Raw genomic sequence first — 15,425 nt, 5'->3', positions numbered from 1 at the left:
TTACAGCACTTTTTGTTAACCTCAAGGCACGCTGTACAGCAACTAGCGCTGCTGTGTAACGTCTAAAATACACTAACAAAACCGAGAGGTGAAACCCTATTGGCTTTGCCAGTGCTGGTTTCTTGAAGGAAATGGACTGGATTTAGATATGAAACGTGTATTTTTTCCGCTTGGTTGAGAGTTTCAGTAATCCTCCGGACCACTACCCCCAGCAAACATTGGGGCATATTACCAAGATATAGCGATAATTATCGCTATTGCTTGGTTAGAGACAAAAATTTACCGCTGAGCTCCGGCGATTTGTACCGCAAATAAACCTTGGTATTACCAAGGTTTAATGCAAATGCGGTAAAAATCGCCGCAAAGCATGAATATCGCTGAAAAGTCAGCGATATTTTTCATGCATTACTGAGCTAATGCTCTTAGCCATGTTATCCACCTCCCATTGGATAACATGGCTAAGAACTGCTCAGGGCAGGTGTTAGCATTTGGAGATATTCGCGCTTAGCACGAATATCTCCAAATGTTGGTAATAGGAGATAGCGATGTTAGCGACTGTTTTCAGTCACTAACATCTTGGCACGCCCACTTTGCATGTCATTAGTGATAAATATCACTGACATGCAAAGTGGGACCCAAGATGGTCGCTATCTCCTACTAGCTGTCGCTAACTGGTGTTAGCGACAGCTAGGTAATAGGGAGATAATTTTATCTCTGCTTTCTTGGCTTTTAAAGCCAAAAAAGCGGAGATAAACCCCCTTGATAATATGCCCCATTGTTATTACATTTACAATTGTAAACACGTCACACCCAGCTCAGGAACCTGTGACTTGTCCCAGATGTGCGCCTGGATTGCGGTTGAAGCGCACGGACACATTTTATAAGGAATCACTATTTGGAATGAACGCGCTAAAGACGCCTCTTCGATCACGGATGTGTTCCCTTTCTCTGAGTCCATTTTGCGATGTAAATAACCTCTTAGCGAATCACAATAAAAATGCCATTTAGTAGAGTCACAAACCCTGTCTTTTTGCGAACCCCAAACTTTGTAACCCCAAAATGGCTTTGGACATCAGTCCCAAAGATCTCTGTTCCTGATGTGGCAGCCTAGCTTACGCTGAGTGCAACTCAATATTACAAGAATGACTCGCATATTTAGAGCGCTTTCAGTCTCAGGCTGGGGCTCTCGGAGCGCTATAAATAGACGCCACTATTTCCGCTGCACCAGCCAGGGTTCAGTCGACTGTCTCGTGATATATCCAGACATCTGCAGTGACGGCATTAACTCGTGACATAAATCACGCATTTCCCGCAGATGACTTGAACTTGCATGTATATTTAATGTATGAGGGCGAAAGGCTAACATGATAGTTGTAGAACATGTTGTCTTTTCAGACACATTTCTGCCCCAGCCCCCTGGGCACTCCGTTTCTCTTCTTGTTCTAAGCACTTCAATGAATACTTTGGAGGGGGCACCGAGGCCCCCTGGTCACTGCTGCCCGGGCACACACCAGCTGCAGAGCTGGGTGCGTCGTCGCTGCTGAGCTGCCCGGGCCAGGGGTGCGAGGGCTGGGGGGACTCGAGCCCGTTGCCCCAGTGGGCGTTGGGCAAACCTGGGAACCCATTCTCCCCACAACATACCCGGAGCCAGGAGGAAAGCCACCAGCATTCCCGCCAAACCTGCGCGAACGTCCCCTCTTCCATCCCTGCGCCTCCCTTCTTGGTCGTCTGCCAAGGAAAACAGGTGGCGTCAGAGTGGAGCCGGGACCAGGTGCGAGGAGGCTCCTGTGCCAGCCGCCGGGCACGGCAGGTCTCTTCACTCCTCTGCCTGCGTCTGAACCGCTCGAGGGATGAGTTCAGGAGAGATTCCCACCACCTTCACCCTCCCCTCATCCCCCCCCGCCACCCCCTCCCCCCCCACACACACATTCGTCAATGTTTCCACAGGGAGTGCCAGGCACAGCTTTGCCAGCCCCGCTGCGTTGTGAATTCTATACAGGACGATTGATCTACACCCAGCTTTATAAAAATTCCTCGGGCAAGAACCTCCTTAACAAGCAGGTACAGAGCAAAACAACGATGGATTGAACCCAGGTCTGTGACTGGGGGTGCATGTTTTGCCATTGTGCAACATTCCGTCCATCATCTTGTGTGTTTTGCTGTTCACCCTATGTGGGAAGGGTATGCCCAGACGTGAGTCCCGTGCTCTCTACGCCACTGGAGTCAAGCTATCCAGGCTGAAGACGGCTGATAGCCAGAAACCGGTCCTAGGATGCTTGATTCCGGTCTAGGAAAGACATGGCTTGGCAGTTCGGGCTGGACTGTTTCCATGAAGCACAGGGTCAGACTGATTTGCATATGGCCATGCCTGAACTGGGGTGGTGTGGTGAGCAAAATAACAATGGATTAAACCCAGATCTGTGACTGGGGGTGCATGTTTTGCCATTGTGCAACATTCCATCCATCATCCTGTGTATTTTACTCCGTTACAGAGTACCAAGCTCATATCTTTTTCTTACAATCAGTGCTTGAAATAAAAAATAGAAGTGCAGGTACTCTGTCACAGTGTACCTGCACTTCTATTGTTCTATTTCAAGTACTGATTGTAACAAACAGATAAAAGGGGAGAGGATGTGGTCTAATGGTCAAGGCGGTTGACCTTGAAGCTGAGGACTGGGTTCGAGTCTTGGCAGGGACCCTCAACATCCTGTGATTCTGTGCAAATTACTTACCTCCCGTGTCTAACAGGAAATTAATTTGTTCGTCTGTAACCTAATTGGTTCTCATGTAAAAGTGCTCTGATACCTTTGGGTCTAGTTCACGCTGTATAAAACACATAAAAACATTAAATGTCTTTGTAAGACATTACTGTAAGCTTTTTTCAGTGATAAGCGAAGGGAAGGTATAGACTGCAAAATTCCGCTGGCCTAGGAGAATTTCTACAGCATAAAGAATGGCACACATATGCCCCTCAAGAAGCCGGCCACTTTGCTAGTTTGAAACAGGTGTCACCCCTGCAGCGTTTACAGCATATTTTGTGAGGAACTAAGCTAGCACCATAAGAAGATGCGAGAGGAGGTTTCCCAGGGAGACGGATGCCGGGAAGCGTCGCTGCATAGTCTGCGAGAAGCCTTCTTCTTGGGCGTCTGCCAGCATTGCTGGACCGGGCTCCCGTCCTGAGAGGTACAGTACTGCACGCTACAGCGACCCCTCCGGCGCACCAAGGGTTAACGGCACACCACTTCAGTCGGTCCAGAGCTCCATTCCTGTAATTGGAGACATTATTTCCTTGGCGCACCTGACAGACCTGACCTGCTGTAGCAGGGGGAGAAGTTAGCGAGCTGGCCGGCCCGGCGCAGGCGAGTTCAGCGTACTCACGTCCCCTGGCTCCTGCATGGCGGCAGTGCCAAGAAAGAAACCTTTTAACGGAGCACGCTCCTCCCCAGGCGTCTACGGACATGGGCATGCAAACAGCTAGACAAGGGGAGCGAGTTCAAAATCACCAGCAGAAAAAACAAGATGGAAGAGACGCCGTGCGCGTGCATATCATCGCGCGTGTATGCCGCTTGTTTATATATGCATCGCGCTTTCACCTTAAGTGAAAGCGAGCTGCAAATATAAACACGCATGTCTGGAAGAGACACCGTGCGTGCGCGAGCTAAATTTCCATTCTGGGTGGGCGGGCCTTAGGGAGACAGGGTGGACACAAACCCCGCTTCCAAAGAAGCAGGCCACAAAGTCAACGACCATAGATCTCGCCAAGGTGAGCAGCGCATGAGCTGCAACGCAGGCAAGACCTCAAAAGGATTCTTTGAACTTCAAAAGTAATAAAATCCAACCTTAAAACACCCCCTTACTTGGGTTCACAGTGCTGGAGAGGAGTTGGCCTAAAAGCTAGGGCGCTCAACCTCGAATTTGGGGAACTGGGTTCGAGTCTCGGCAATGACGCTGAACATACTGTGATTGTGGGCAAATCACTTAATCTCCCTGTGCCTAACAAAAAAAAAATGTATGTGTGTCCTCAACATAACACCTCAACTGGTGCAATGTAAAGAGCTCTAGTTCGCACTATATAAAACGCTGTAAAAGTTTTTGCGGCTCAATAGAGCAACAGCCCTCCATCAGGCCTCACACCCATGCGAGACCACAGGGAGGGACTGTCTCCACTGGAACTCACACCAGTGACCCAGCACTGCGAGACCCCGGGGAGGGACTGTCTCCGCTGGATCTCACACCGGTGACCCAGCACTGCGAGACCATGGGGAGGGACTGTCTCCGCTGGAGCTCGCACCCTTGACCCAGCACTGCAAGACCCTGGGGAGGGACTGTCTCCGCTGGAGCTCACACCGGTGACCCAGCACTGCGAGACCCTGGGGAGGGACGGTCTCTGCTGGAGCTTACACCGGTGACCCAGCACTGGAAGACCCTGGGGAGGGACTGTCTCCACTGGGACTCACACCCGTGACCCAGCACTGCGAGACCCCGGGGAGGGACTGTCTCTGCTGGAGCTCACACCGGTGACCCAGCATCGCGAGACCCTGGGGAGGGACTGTCTCCCCTGGAGCTCACACCGGTGACCCAGCACTGCAAGACCCCAGGGAGGGACGGTCTCTGCTGGAACTCACACCGGTGACCCAGCACTGCGAGACCCTGGGGAGGGACTGTCTCCGCTGGAGCTCAAACCTGTGACCCAGCACTGCGAGACCCCGGGGAGGGACTCTTTACGCTGGGCTCACACACATGGTCCAGCACTGTAAGGCCCGGAGGATGGCCTCGAAGCGCCTGTTCTTTGCTGAGAGCGGTCAGTGACCAGAATAAACCCCTGGCCCCTCAGTCACTAAGGGCCAGATGTAGGTCGACAATTACCGGTCGGTAACGGCCGATTTCGGCCGTTACCGACCGGTAATTAGTTTTTGAGATGTAGGGGCCATTATTTTACAGAATCAGTAAATTTACTGATTCGGTAAATTTACTGATTCTGTAAAATACCGAATCGGTAATTATACCGATTCGGTACAACCCAGACGTAGGTAGCACTGTTTACAGGCCTTCAGAATTCGGTATTTTACCACCCAATCCAATTGGGTGGTAAAATACCGAATTCAGGTGTACATGCACATCTGTGCATGTAAACCTGTGCCATGTGACACACAGACATGCCCTTAGGGCATGTATGTGTGCCACATGTCACACAAGCCTGTACTTGGGGTGCTAGAGGGTATCAAAGTGACACCCCCTGCACCCTTGCAGGATTCGGTATTTACCGATTCGGTAAATACCGAATCGGTATTTCCTATTGATTCCTATGGGCTTCAAGGCCCATAGGAATCAATGGGCAATACCGATTCGGTATTTATTGAATCGGTAAATACCGAATCATACAGATTCGGTAATTCTGAAATATGAATTATCTACATCTGCCCCCTTCCGATTTACCGGCTCTTAAATACCGAATCGGTATAATTCGGTATTTAAGAGTCGGTAAATCGGAATTACCTACATCTGGCCCTAAGTCCTAAAACCCACTCTATGCCCGAGTCTCTCTTCAGTATGGCGGCCAGCATTCCATTATCACTTCGCAGGACACTTAGCACACATCTGGATTCACCAAGAAGATGGTTATATGGGAGCTATCAACAATGACTTGGGTTTTCATCACAGAGCCCTATGCTATATCTGGCCCCTCGGCTCTTTAACACGAAGGTATAGAGCGAAAGCTGTGGGGATTAAAACAAATAGCCCTGTGTTGCAATTGTGGTTTTCCAAGTTCAATCAGTCTGGATTTATAAAGCGCGGAAGAACACCTGCGAGGGCCTCAAGGCGCTGCCGTTGCCAGCTGCTGCGAGGTGATCCGTTCATTCCGTTGCAATGAGGGAAAAACAAGGAGAAACCAGCGAGAACGAGGGAAATGCAAGGAGAAGGCAGCAAACAATGAGTTAAAAACAAGGAGAAAGCAGCGAAAAATGGGTTAAAAACAAGGAGAAAGCAGCGAAAAATGAGGGAAAAGAGGAGAAAGCATTCGAAAAACGTAGGGGGGTGGGGGGGTAGTGAAAAACGTTGGAAAATCAAGGAGAAGACCGGTGCCAGAGCTGTGCTCTGAATGTAAAGCCGCCAGGGCGGAGGCCAGCCGGGTTGGGGCGGAGGCCAGCCGGGTTGGGGCCGCTTCATTCTCCGCTCTCCCTTTCCGCCTCTCGAGGAGCTGCTTTGCTCAAGTCCCCGTGAAGGCCACCCCCGGGCTGCCAGCGGTTCCTTCCAGCTGCCTTGTAAATAGAGGCCGGGCCCTCGCACCGGTCCACCCCGGCTGTGCCCGGTGCCAGGGCGGGGCTGCCCCACCCCTCCCCCCGCTCGCCATCCTTAGAAACAGCAAAAAAAAAGAAGTCCCTAGAAATCATTCGAGGCACTCATACATTGCTTCACCAATCACGTGAAAGGTAACACAGGGGCAAGAGCCTCGGATCAAAGGATGCGGATTATTCTGCAGGCTTCGCCCCCACTCCGCAGAGCCCGGCCCCCCAAGAGCAGCAGGATGGAAAGAACTGAGCTCTATGCAGCGCTGCGAGGCCTCCGCCCCTGGATCATGCAGCGCTACATCACAGCGGAGCGTTCCAGAAAGACCTCAGCGCTACACCACTGCTGGGAGGTGCAGGAAGGGGACCCCTCCTCTGGGTCTTGGAGCAAGTGTGCAGCGCCTTGAGGCCTAGGTGGGCCTCCCCACCCCATCATACTCCAGCGCTGCGAGACCACCGGGAGGGGGTCCCCTCCCGTGAGCCTCGAAGCCATGATCGAAACGCTGCGAGACCGCAAGGAGGGGTCTCTTGAGCCTCGCAGCCATCATCCGTTGTTGCAAGATGGCGGGGAGGGGGTCCCCAGCATGCCCCTGCCTTAGCCTCAGAGCCGTGATAGCGCTCTGCAAGGCCCAGGGACACGGGAGGGGGGCTCTCCTGGTTCTCTCAGCCTGAAACGGGGGAGTGTGGGCAGAGGAGAGATGGAGCCTTGGCCCTCAGGCTGTGGGGCTTTGGGCAGCACCCTCCCTGCCCATGGGGAGCACCGGCCCTTGTCCTCTATAGACTGCTCTGCTTGAGCGCATTGAAGAAAGAGGGACAGAACACAGGAGCTTTATCCTATTGTGAGAGTAGCCCATGGCTCGTGCGCATGAGCCATGGCTCGCCAGTGTGGCCCGTGGCTCGTGTGTGTGGCCCATGGCTCGTACACGTTGTCCATGGCTCGTGTGCGCGTGGCCCATGACTCGTCAGTGTGACCCACAGCTTGTGTGCGTGGCCCATGGCTCGTGTGCGTGGCCCAGGGCTCCTGTGTGGGGCCCGTGGCTCGTGTGTGTGGCCCGTGGCTCATGTGTGTGGCCCATGGCTGGTGTGCGTGGCCCGTGGCTCGTGTGCGTGACCCGTGGCTCATGAGCGTGGCCCGTGCGCGTGGCCCATTGCTCGTGCGCGTGGCCCATGGCTCGTGTGTGCATGGCCCATGGCTCGTCACTGTGACCCACAACTTGTGTGCGTGGCCCATGGCTGGTGCGGGTGGCCCATGGCTTGTGTGCACGTTGGCTCATCAGTGTGACCCACAGCATGTGTGCGTGGCCCATGGCTCGTACGCGTGGCCCATTGCTCGTATGTGTGGCCAATGGCTCGTACTCGTGGCCCATGGCTCGTGCCCGTGGCCTATGGCTCGTGCGCGTGGCCGATGGCCCATGGCCCATGGCCCATGGCCCATGGCTCGTGCGCGTGGCCCATGGCTCGTGTGTATGGCCCATGGCTCGTGGCCGGATGTATGACATTACAACGCATACTTTTACAACGCATACCTTTACAACACATATTTTACAACGCAACATCCATTACAACGCATTCCATTACAACACATGCCATTACAAAGAATTTTTAAAAACTACCTTTACAACGCATTCCATTACAACGCATGTTACCTTTACAACGCATACCATTACAATGCATACCATTACAACGCATGTATGGTAAGTATTGGATAGTGTAGGGGTAAAAATTACTATTCTAACTCCAGGGGGTGCAACAGTAGGGTAAGTGTTGGATAGTGTAAGGGTACTATGTGTTGTAATGGTATGCGTTGTAATGACTGCGTTGTAATGGCATGTGGTGTAATGAATGTTGCGTCGTAAAAGTTTTGTTGTAATGGTAGTGCGTTGTAAAAGTTGCGTTGTAAAGGTTGTTTCCCGCGTGGCCCATGGCTCGTGCGCGTGGCCCATGGCTTGTGTGCATGTGGCCCGTGGCTCATCAGTGTGACCCATAGCTTGTGCGCGAGGCCCATGGCTCGTGTGCGTGTCCCATGGTTTGTGCACGTGGCCCATGGCTCGTGCGCGTGTGGCCCATGGCTCGTGCGAGTGTGGCCCATGGCTCGTGTGGCCCATGGCTCGTGTGGCCCATGGCTCGTGTGCGTGTGGGCCATGGCTCGTCAGTGTGACCCATGGCTCCTGTGCGTGGCCCATGGCTCGTGTGTGTGTCCCATGGCTTGTCAATGTGACCCATGGCTCGTCAGTGTGACCCATTGCTCGTCAGTGTGGCCCATGGCTCGTGCGCGTGGCCCATGGCTCGTGCACGTGGCCAGTGGCTCGTGCCCATGGCTCGTGCGCGTAGCCAGTGGCTCGTGTGCGTGGCCAGTGGCTCGTGCGCGTGGCCAGTGGCTTGTGCATATGTCTGGTGGCTCGTGCGCGTGGCCCATGGCTCGTGCGCGTGGCCCATGGCCCGTGACCCATGTGACACGTGGGAAGTGTTTAGTTTTGTGAGTGACGACTAGGGGGTGCTCCTGTCTTGTCATATATTGCTATCTTTGTATAGCGCTGTGAGGTGAGTGGGCTTGAACGCTGGAGTTTTATATTGTTGTACTTGCCTGGATGGTGCGTGTTGTTAGTCTGGTCTCACTGTGGCAGCGTCTTGACGTCATGTGTGATGAGGTGCAGCGTGCTCTTCTTGGGGCCTGTGCTGGTGTAATTGCACTACTGCCTGGAGTGAGAGCCAGGTGGGGGGATGGAAGGGGGGGGGGGGTTGGGGGTTGGGTGATTGTGATATTTATAACCTTTCTGTTATGCTCACTGTGCGTGACATGTCTGCACGTGACGTAGGCTCCTTGTGCTTGCGCACAAGACACTGCCCTGGAATCCTTCTGGGTGTACAGACAAAATATCGACTCCAAAATATCGACTGGACATAATATCGAGTTATAAATATAGACTGGACAAAATATCGACTGGACATAATATCGACTACAAAAATATCGTTTTTTAGGTAAGTGAAGTAATATCGACTGTATAAAATATAGATAGCAAAAATATCGAATTTTTAATAATATATAATATTTTATATTGTATTTTTATGTAATAATATGTGTGAATAGTGTGTATTAATGTTATAAAATATTTTATTAAATGAATTTTGGTTTTATAATAATTGCGTAATGTAATTCTGTAGCGGGTTGTGGGTTTATAGGGGAATAGGGTGGGAAGTAATTTAATAATAATTAATTAATTAATATATGTTTGTTAATATTTTTAATTAATAATTAATTGATAATTAATTAATATTAATTAGTTAATTAATTAATATAATTCTGAACATATTTTGTATTAGTAATTAATTGTTAATTAATTAATTGTAATTAGTTAATTACATTAATTAGAGTACATTTTTAATATATATAATTTTGTGTTATTTTTAAGTAATTAATTTGGAAAAAATAATATTAATTATTAAAATAATTACAGCTAATGTTCTAATATATTTACTTTATTGTTATTGTTAATTAATAATTAATTGGTAATTAAATAATATTGATACATTTTGGGTAAAGGAGCATTTTTAGGGTTCAGAGTCAGTTTTCAGTTTTAGGGTAAAGGGGTATTTTTGGGGTTCAGGGTCAGTTTTCAGTTTTTGGGTAAAGGGGCATTTTTAGGGTTCAGGGTCAGTTTTCAGTTTTAGGGTAAAGGGGTATTTTTAGGGTTCAGGGTCAGTTTTCAGTTCATGGGTAAAGGGGTATTTTTAGGGTTCAGGGTCAGTTTTTAGTTCATGGGTAAAGGGCTATTTTTAGGGTTCAGGGTCAGTTTTCAGTTCTTGGGTAAAGGGGTATTTTTAGGGTTCAGGGTCAGTTTTCAGTTTTTGGGTAAAGGGGCATTTTTAGGGTTCAGGGTCAGTTTTCAGTTTTTGGGTAAAGGGGTATTTTTAGGGTTCAGGGTCAGTTTTGGGTTTTTGGGTAAAGGGGTATTTTTAGGGTTCAGGGTCAGTTTTGGGTTTTTGGGTAAAGGGGTATTTTTAGGGTTCAGGGTCAACAAATAAGATTGTAAAAAATTATTTTTATTATTTTCATTTATTATTTAATTATTATAATTTAATTTAAGTAGTTTTAAGTATATTTTAGTAATTAAAATTTAATATTAATTTAATTTAACACTGTTTTTAATAAAGTCGATATTTTTTACATCTATATTATTGTTAACGATATTTTGTACTCGATATTTTTGTACTTACCTGTTTGTAGATACAAACTCGATATTTTGACTGTCGATATTTTGTCCACGATATTTTGGCAAGTCGATATTTTGTCCCTCGATATTATTTCAGTGATCCATCCTTCTGTAAAGGGGTGTGGCTATGGGTGGTGCAACAGGTGCAGCTGCACCAGTGCCTACGGAGCTCACTGCACTCACTTGTTAATCTATTACACTGTTCAATCAGCAGACCAAGGGCCAGATGTAGGTAATTCATATTTACCGACTCTGAAATACCGAATTTTACCGATTCGGTATTTAAGAGTCGGTAAATATGAAGGGGGGAGATGTAGGTATTACAGATTCTGTAAATACCGAATCGTTAAGATTCGGTATTTACAGATTCTGTAAATACCGATTCGGTAATGCCCATTGATTCCTATGGGAATTGAAGCCCATAGGAATCAATGGGTATTACCGTAAATACTGAATCCTGCAAGGGTGCAGGGGGTGTCACTTTGACACCCTCTAGCACCCCAAATACAGGCATGTGTGCCATGTGGCACACAGACATGCCCTAAGGGCATGTCTGTCTGTCACATGGCACAGGTGTGCATGCATACATGTGCATGCACACCAGGATTTGGTATTTTACCACCCAATTGGATTGGGTGGTAAAATACCGAATCTGAAAGGCCTTTGGGACTCAGAAGAGTCCCACCTACATCTGGGTTTTACCGAATCGGTAAAATTACCGATTCAGTATTTTACAGAATCGGTAAATTTACTGATTCGGTAAATTTACCGAATCTGTAAAATGATGCCCCTACATCCCAAATACCGGTCGGTAACGGCCGAATTCGGCCGTTACCGACCGGTATTTGGGCTCCTACATCTGGCCCAGAGTTTGTTCTCCTTTCTTGCAAGAGAGTGTGCTCGCAACATTTTTTCCAGTTGTTAGGTCGACCCTTTAGCAGCGCGCATGCGCTGCTCTGGAGAGACTTTATGTAAACAGTAAAAGGGCTTTCGAAAGCTCACCACACGCTTGTGCAAGTGGTTTGTTTTCGTTCACATACTATTCGCCTTTGCGTGCGTCTTTCTGAGAAGGACAGCACGCAATTGGGCAAAGGCGGGTGCATGTCCCGCCTTTGCTCCGCCCACGGCCTATTGCTTGCGATGGATGTATGACGTTACAACGCATGCTTTTACCACGCATGCCTTTACAACGCAGTTTTTACAACGCATGCCTTTACAACGCATAGTGCTTTGGGGCGCTGCATAGTGAATAGTTTAATTTACTATTCCAACTCCAGTCCCCGTGGACAGTAGGGAAGGTGTTGGATAGTACATTAAACCTATTCCCTATCCTAGAGCGCCCCCCAGCGCAATGCGTTGTAATGGTTTGCGTTGTAAAAGTTGCGTCGTAATATTAGTGCGTTGTAAAAGTTTTGTTGTAAAGGTTGTTTACCGCTTGCGATTACCTGCACCGCCCACATCTGTTTTCAATTACTGAGCACAGATGCTGCACGATAATTGAAAACAGATCGCTCGCTGTGGCGCGTGCACCACTCACGGCCTTGTTCCGATGTGAACTTGTTTACTAAGTGAAGGTTTGCGTGAAGTTAAAAGTGCATTTTACCGTTCATCTATGAACAAAGCGCCGGCCCTCCCGTAATTTACCGCACTAAAAAGAGAAGAAAGCAGCAAAAGACTTTATGAACCCAAAAGCCTTCCGTTAGTGACTGCCTGTACTGTATAACTTGGATTGGCTCAGTCATCTCTGCCTGTTACTGTGTAGTGTAGTTCCTATATTCCTAATAGGCTCTGCGCATTGGAATAACATAAACAATAGTTTAGACGTAGGACTGAGGTCGACTAGGTCTCTATTGAATATGTTAGACTTAATTGTGTGTGCTAGCTAGCTCAGAGGTCACTAGAAAGTTTCTCGAGTAAACAAGAAGGTGTTTAGCTTTCCCGAATACACAAGAAGGGATTAGCTTCTGACAACCGCAAAAAACATGACAACTTTGCTCCCTTCAGAATAAGGAGTATATCTCCAGAGTCGCGGAAACATTAGATAGCTATTTTACTCAATCAATCGTGCATGCTTCGTTTCACCAGAAATGCAGAGAAATAGAGAGACGGGCGTTTTCAATAAAAGGGTTATTTATTGAGCAGTCTTCTTTCTCATGCAAGAGAAATGAATTGCCACAATTGCAATACTTGTCATAAAGTAAAGTGCGTACAGTAAAAGGAGTATTATGAAATAATACTGTAAAAGCATTTATATGGTTTCTAAGCCATAGGATACTTAAAATGGATAAAATACATACAATGATAAAATAATGAGAAGTGTGACTCACGGGTTAGAGGCGGCAGACCCGGAAGCTGAGATTGGCCCTGGACCAGGGTTCAATTCCCCGCCTCGGCGGGTCTTGGGCTCAAAAATTCCACGGACTCGATAATTCTCGCTCTGGTGCCTTCTCGACTCACGGGTTCACACTCTGCGACTCTGGGCAATAGCTTGCTTAATCTCCACAACGGCCCCTCGCGGCGGGATGCCTGGCTTTCACCTTGTGGATACCCTGCCGGGGTTATCTCACAGGGGAATACCAGGACGGGTTCCCTAAGCAAGCGCCGGGAAACCCTTTGTGGGTAGCTGTGCGCTATATAAGCTCAAATACATTTACATACATTTACATTTACAATGACTAAACGTACTCAACTGGTGTTTCTAAGGGGAAACATCCTTTACAACGCAACTTTTACAAAGCAGTGCCTTTACGACGCAACTTTTACAACGCAAACCATTAAAACGCATTGCGCTGGGGGGCGATCTAGGCTATGGAATAAGTTTAATTTACTATCCAACACCTTCCCTAGTGTCCACGGGGACTGGAGTAGGAATAGTAAATTAAACTATTCACTATCCAGCACCCCAAAGCGCTATGCGTTGTAAATGTTTGCGATGTAAAAACCGCGTTGTAAAGGCATGTGTGGTAAAAGCATGCGTTGTAATGTCATACACCAGTTTCTAGGATATGCCTACCCCGGTGTACCTAACCTAAGCCTAGTACGTGGGAAGGAGTAGATGAGTTACAGTTTTTGCCAAGAATCTGAATCAAGAATTCTCTATGGGTCTAATCACCCCGTACATTGGGTATAGAATGAAGGAGGTCTTGTATCTCTCTCTCAGGACTCGATCTCCCAGCAACCCGCGACGGTGTCAGGGAAACACTGGAGCTGGATTTCTCGGCAGGAGAAAAGACAGCGTCTCTCTCAGTGCGTCAGCAGGGAGGGTCGGCTTCCTTCGGCACTCGCATCAGCTGGGCGTCGGGCAAGTAGATAGCCGATCTGCTCCAAACCACCGTGTGTTGCTTAAGGCAGATGTTGGTATATTTATACCTGGAAGGTGGCGAGTTTGACGTAAGGTTGGACATAAGACGTCACTAAGAACTGGCAGTTCTTTCAGGACTCCAGGAGTTCTAGGACAAATCAAAATAGAAGCAGGGGGAATTTCCCGGGCACCTGGAGGCTTGGTTTGTTTAAAGAACGCGTCATACTTTGTAGGAGTCTATGGGAGTAGCCTAGCCGTATTTGGACTGCATTGGCTATGACTAAATATGGATATGATTCTTATGCCTTTATAAGGACATGATTTGTTATAACCACATAAGGGCATAAATCGGGAATGTCTTAATTAGGGTCCTAGATACATTCACAACAACTGTCTGTTCTTCTTTGACCAGTCGGTCTTGGTCTCGCACTGCCCTGGCTCAAAATCCACCCTGCCTGTGCCCACGACCGCCTCTTTTTGTGCTATCACCCGTTTTCGTTGTGCGGCTGTCTCTGCTGCTTAGATAGCCTGTCACCGCCCGCTCCTTGTGCTCTCCTGCTGCTGGTGTGTCACGCTCCCTTCCCTCTCTAGCGCTGTGTGTCTTCTGTGCTACTTCAGTCCTTCTCACACTCTTGTTGATGATGCCTGATCCCTGTCTCGTGACAGCTGGGCCTGCCCTTGCGCACTGAGCAGGTATCCTGCACTCGCAAAAACAATAGTTGATGGACAGAATGTAGAACACTGTCATACATTCACCCAAGTACAGAGATCTGGGCCTAAATCCATTGTTTATTTTATCACCATGCCATTCCAGTTTGAACCCAGCCATATGCAAATCAGTCTTTACCCTGTGCCTCATGGGAACAGTCCAGTCCGAACTGCCTGGCAAGGTCCTCCCAGGACAGGAAACAAGCATCCTGGGACCGGTTTCGGGCTTTCAGCGGTATCCTGCACTCAGCTTTCAATCGTTCAGTCTCTTCTTAGGAGCCAACTTCCATCGTATTGTCAAATTAGGAGTCAGATGTCTGAGTGCATCCGGGAGACAGGGGCGAGAGGGGTGTGGCAGAGTGTACCGAGCTAACGTGTTCAACACTGACACTATTTGCTAACCCTGGCTTCACTCCTACACCACGTATTTAGCTCCACCCATCACAGACTGTAGTAAGTACACATCACTGCAATTGTATGCATAACTTGTTTACACATGTGACTGACACGTCATTGCACGCTCATACGGCAGCTTTAATGTTTCCTATTTTTTAATGACTCGGTGCAAATGTACCGGTTGACACTTTCCTAATTAAATACTTATAAGGTCCCAAATGCGAGACCTATTGGCTATGCCAATGCTTACTTTCTATTTTTTTATTGTGTTTTTTGCGGCCTGTGTTTTTTATCGCGGGACTTGTGCGCACTGGCGCTTCACCTGAGCACCAGGTGACCTTGTACAAGGTCAGATCCAACCTTAAAGCAAAAACAACCTGGGCACAAATTTTCAAACGCCCCCTCCCTTCTCAAAGCGGCCGCACTCTGCTCCGTCTCCCTCCTATCTCTCTCTGGTCTCTCCCCTGCTCTCTCCTTACCCCTTTCATCTCTCTCTCTGTCTGTTTCTCTCTCTCTCTGTCT

At 48.5% G+C, this 15,425-nt stretch overlaps 1 protein-coding gene across 5 annotated transcripts in view; it reads right to left on the bottom strand.

The window, feature by feature from the left end:
- B3GALT4 (beta-1,3-galactosyltransferase 4) overlaps nucleotides 1-15,425 on the bottom strand; it is a 210,469-nt gene that overhangs the window by 21,435 nt on the left and 173,609 nt on the right. Inside the window, exon 1 of one of the 5 annotated variants that reach the window (XM_086920626.1) lies at nucleotides 1,642-1,841. The exons of the other annotated variants lie outside the window; for them this stretch is intronic. The gene's annotated coding sequence lies outside the window, so the exon portion shown is untranslated. Of the gene's footprint in view, nucleotides 1-1,641; nucleotides 1,842-15,425 lie in introns of those variants that run through there. 5 annotated transcript variants of the gene reach the window in all.

The sequence above is a fragment of the Lissotriton vulgaris genome, chromosome 5, assembly GCF_964263255.1.
Source record: "Lissotriton vulgaris chromosome 5, aLisVul1.2, whole genome shotgun sequence".
Classification (NCBI taxonomy): Eukaryota; Metazoa; Chordata; class Amphibia; order Caudata; family Salamandridae; genus Lissotriton; species Lissotriton vulgaris.
Note: the sequence above shows the minus strand (reverse complement) of the source record. Positions and strands in the feature narration are given on the sequence as shown.